Source organism: Musa acuminata, unplaced genomic scaffold (genome assembly GCF_036884655.1).
Source record: "Musa acuminata AAA Group cultivar baxijiao unplaced genomic scaffold, Cavendish_Baxijiao_AAA HiC_scaffold_407, whole genome shotgun sequence".
In the NCBI taxonomy this organism is placed as follows: domain Eukaryota; kingdom Viridiplantae; phylum Streptophyta; class Magnoliopsida; order Zingiberales; family Musaceae; genus Musa; species Musa acuminata.
In genome coordinates, this window is record NW_027020655.1 from 302,501 (window position 1) to 307,500 (window position 5,000).

A 5,000-nucleotide genomic window follows, 5' to 3' on the forward strand; every position below is an offset into this window, starting at 1 on the left:
TGGCGTTCTCTCTAACCCGTTCTCTCTTTTGGTGGTCCTAAGGGACAATGGGAGGCTTCGGGGAGGCTGACCTTTGCGGACGGACACGCAAGGGTGCCGCACGCCTTAGGCAAAACCAGCTAAGGTCGTGACATTTGGTATCAGAGCGGGACAAGCACTCATAGAAACACTTGACATGCAAACGTGGGGGACCTAGCGGGGCTGCGTTGAGGGCAGTCAGCACACGCGCGACCGTTTGAGGGAAAACGGGCATGGAGATGTAGGGAAAAGAGTCGCTCAGAGGAGCGGGCATCTGGCATTGGCATTCAGAGGAATGGCCAACCCTTCGCGCAAGAGGCACCACGAGAACAGGCAAGCTTGGAAGAATTTGGAGCGCACAAAGGTTGGGATGGCTGAGTTTGAGCTATGGCTCAACGTTGACAACTATACTTGATGGTGCTCTAGGCAAGCGAGGCGCTTGGCAAGAATGAGACCATGCAAGGTGGAGAGAGTTGCTCAACGACCAAAAGAGTTATGCAAAGCTCACAGAGGTGAGGGGAATTGCTAACTCGAAGATTTTGGTACTCATGCATGGGCTTGTATGCGGACGACGGAATGTTCGTGGCCATCCCAAGGCGGCCGAGACTCGGCACCATGGAGCATTGAAACTTTCTCTTCGGCATGTGAAGGATACGTCCGTAGGAGGCTGAAGTGTGCAACGAGTTCAGCATGTTGCTAGGCCTTGAGGGGTGCAGCGGTGGCTGTATTGACGTGGAGTCGCAATCTAGCAAGTGCGTTTGCAGGAGGCAGAACAATGCACAGTTTGTTCAGCAGATCGGAGTAGTCCAAGGGGATGGTGGTCTCCGAAACGAAGAGAGATGTTGCTCCAATGGGACAGTTATCCAGGAGGGATATGTCCCGGCTCTCCAGAGGGAGAATCATGTGAGACGGACCTCACATGTTGAGGAGGAGTACCTCAACAAACAACAACTCCACGAAGCTCGATGGACTGAGCAAGCGGCAAGGAGTTGTCGCATGATCTCGCTCGAGAGAATGCATTGGTGGATGCATTGCGAGATCAAGTGGGGGAGCGGCCTTAAGCAACTTAAATGAAGGCACACTTGGAGTCGATGTGGAGATCGGAGTCAAGGGAGGGCTGACCCGTGGAATGGTGGGCGCGAGGGCCACCATCGACTCAATGCGAAAATGAGGAGCGGAGCAACTTGGGTGTAACTTGGCGAAGTACCCAAGCCGCATGAAGGGAGCCAGCAGAGAAGTTGGAACATGGAGCAGAGGCACAGTGCTTTCCTTAGACAGGGGTCAAGGACATGAACACTTGCAGAGGCAAGAGCAGGATCATGTTGTTCCATGGGTCCTTCATTCTGACGGAGCAGACTCATCTTGCATGGTGCCAAAGACGAAGGGAGCTTCGGGGCACATGCACCTTATCTCGGAGAAGCATTTGAGGGAGGAACTAAGGCGACTCAATTTGCGGAGGCGAAGTTGGGTTCAGAAGGCCTTAGCACGGGGCAAGAGGACGCAGAGGCGGGTACTCTTGAAGAATAAGCCACAGTGTTGCCATTCGAGTTGCTATGAAGGAAGCGGTGCGCAGCGGAGATTGTGCTGGTAGGGGCAGAGGCCCAGGATCCAGACAATGGTGCACCAATTGCAGCGAAGTCGGGGGACTTCGGGAGCTACTAGGCGATGGACTGTCCTAGAGCGGTGCTTCATCTAGGTGTGACCCACGAGTGGGTGGATGAAGATCGATTGCCAAAGGAGCGAACAAAATCGAAGGTGGAAGAGACCCGGCGATGTATTGGCAGAGGCCACACATGGAGGGTTCACAATTCGAGTTTATTCCCCAAGGATCAGAATGCAATGGAGATGTCACCAGGAGGCGACATGGTGCAGCGGATCGTGGTGGAACAGTTCGTGGCAATGCGATACACACAACTCGTCCCGTGAGGGATGAGATCATATGGAGGTATGATCGGGAGCTACTGGGAGCTCCGCTTTGGTGAACAACACGACGGCAAGAAGGGCTATGGATCCAAGGAGTGAAGGCCATGGTACCGCAGAGGCGGGTCTTACGGGCGTGCACCGAATTTTGCATCGGATGAAAACCTTGGTCATCAGCATATGGGGGCTGGGTTCCACCAAGGGAAAAGTTCGAATGCAAGTACCAGTGAGTTCCATGGGAGGGACTTGATCATGCAGAGGTATGATCGAAGCAGCTGGAGAGTTGGACTGCTCCAGAGCTCATATTCGCTTAAGGGAGCCCGGCAAGTCAGAGGACAAGGCCGAGTAAGCGAACGTTGCTACCAAGGAAGCTATGGAGAACAGAATCGGTGCAAACCCTACAATGCGATGGCAGAGGCCATGCATGGGAGTGCAGTCTGTCTTTCCATCGACCAGAAGGAGCTGCTTGAAGAACACGGAGGTGTTGAAGCAGGGGGTCGAAAGGGGCGAGGAAGCGACGACGAGTCCAGAGGGACTTAGCTACCCAAAATCAAGCATCAGTTAGAATGGAGGTGGACTCAGAGGAGTGCCACGGAGACATGTCTACTGATCGTGAAGAAAAGGGATGCAGATGCGAGGCGACGGATAGTAGAGCCATGGGCATTGCAGCGCCATGGTACCGCAGAGGCGGGACTTCCGTGCAAGTCATTGATCCCTTGCTCTCACGGAGGGAGAGCGTTTGGTCGTGAAAGGGGCCGAGGAGGTGGAGCATGCAGAGGCAATCTCCAAGTACCGGGACAAGGCTGAAGGGCAGAGGCCGAGGAACTTCGTAAGACCGGTGTCAGTGTGCTTCTCATCAAGACAGCCGTAAGTGAAGGACTTCGGGTCATGCAAGAGTGCACGACCAAGGAACGAAGCAGGCAGTACGCGGTGCTGTACCTTTGCTACTCAGTTGAGTAGGCGGCAGGGTTGATGGAGAAGACGGTACAATCCCAGAGGCGACCTCATCTATCAGAGAATTACTCCAAGTTGGGGTGAAAACTTCCCGCATTCCAGAAGTTCGATGGCATTGAGAAGGTGAATCACAGTAACTAACTCAATGCAAGGAGTGCAAACACTTCAAGTGCTTCAGAAGTGTGAGCAAAGAGCGGGCGAAGACCAGTAACCAGCTCGATGCATGAAGTACAACCTCGAGGAGGCGGGCGAAGTCAAGTAACTTTTGCCTTCTCAACTCTTAAGAGAATGGGCGAAACCGAGTACCCCAATTCTCTTATCTATCCAGCAGAGGAGCTCTGCACAAGTTCAAAGACCCTTCGAAGATAATGGAAGACAATAGTTGTCAAATCCTCACCAACGGTGATCAGTGCTACTGAGAGTAGATTGTCCGCTTCATTTCCCAACGAAATGCCAATCGAAAGCGGAAGTGATGCGAACCTACTTGGATGTGACAACTAACTGAAAGAAGAGTCAATGAGCAGATTTTGTGGAGGAAGGACCCAAAACTTCAGAAGTTTGCGAGGCGATGCTCGTTAAAGCTCCAACAAGCATCCACCCAGTTCAAGCAGCATGTGGAATTTCTGAGAGACTGGCGCAGTAAGGATGGTCTTTTCCTTCATCCGGGAGATCCGCAGGAATCAACGAGGATCAACACAACTCCGCCAACCCCACACCAGAGTCAGAGTCATTGGCGAGTTGAAGCAGCATGGCGGATCAAAGGTTCGACTACTCAAAAACAGCAGCGGAGAGCAGCTGGGAGCCAGGAGGCGCATTGCAGCTGGAGCAGAAGATTGAAGACTCAGCAAAGGCGAAGAGTTGCAGTGTTCACAAAGGCTTCGACGAGGACGTCGAAGGGATAAGTGGGGGAGAATGTCACGGACAAACTTCGAAACAAGGTGTTTGATGTAATGCTTATATATGTCCGTGTCTGTTGGCATATTCATGCCCTGTACAGAATGTAAAGGGGCGGCTGAAGGCTCATAAGTCCCATTTTAGTTGGGTTGGTGGCCTCTTTAGGCTTGTAAATAAAGGTTGTGTCATGTGGACACGTGAGAGAGCTTTCGGTCTGTAATGGACCATTTTACCCTTTGTTGTGCCACTGTTCAGAGCTTGTAAAGTCTGTTTGTAATTTGCATTGTCTATGAAGTGTTTTCCGGACATGTTTGCTTGTGGATCCCGTTTGTGGCGTTCTCTCTAACCCGTTCTCTCTTTTGGTGGTCCTAAGGGACAATGGGAGGCTTCGGGGAGGCTGACCTTTGCGGACGGACACGCAAGGGTGCCGCACGCCTTAGGCAAAACCAGCTAAGGTCGTGACAACCCGGGGGGTTCCAGGGTGCTGAGATGGCTGACATTTTGCTCCGCTCACGACGGTCACCGCGCCACACAAGAACAGCCCAAAAACAGGCCAAAACAGCCCAAAAACGGGCCAAAACTGGCCATTTTTGGCTGCGCGAGCGAGCGGCGAGCGGCGAACAGCGAGCGAAGCGAGAGGCAGCACCGTCCCTGCTATACGAAAGCCCCATCCAGCCCTGTGCCACCCGGGGGGTTCCAGGGTGCTGAGATGGCTGACGTTTTGCTCCGCTCACGACGGTCACCGCACCACGCAAGAACAGGCCAAAAACTGGCCAAAACAGCCCAAAAACGGGCCAAAACTGGCCATTTTTGGCTGCGCGAGCGAGCGGCGAGCGGCGAACAGCGAGCGAAGCGAGAGGCAGCACCGTCCCTGCTATACGAAAGCCCCATCCAGCCCTGTGCCACCCGGGGGGTTCCAGGGTGCTGAGATGGCTGACGTTTTGCTCCGCTCTCGACGGTCACCGCGCAATGCAAGAACAGGCCAAAAACTGGCCAAAACGGCCCAAAAACGGGCCAAAACTGGCCATTTTTGGCTGCGCGAGCGGCGAGCGGCGGACAGCGAGCGAAGCGAGAGGCAGCACCGTCCCTGCTATACGAAAGCCCCATCCAGCCCTGTGCCACCCGGGGGGTTCCAGGGTGCTGAGATGGCTGACGTTTTGCTCCGCTCTCGACGGTCACCGCGCAATGCAAGAACAGGCCAAAAACTGGCCAAA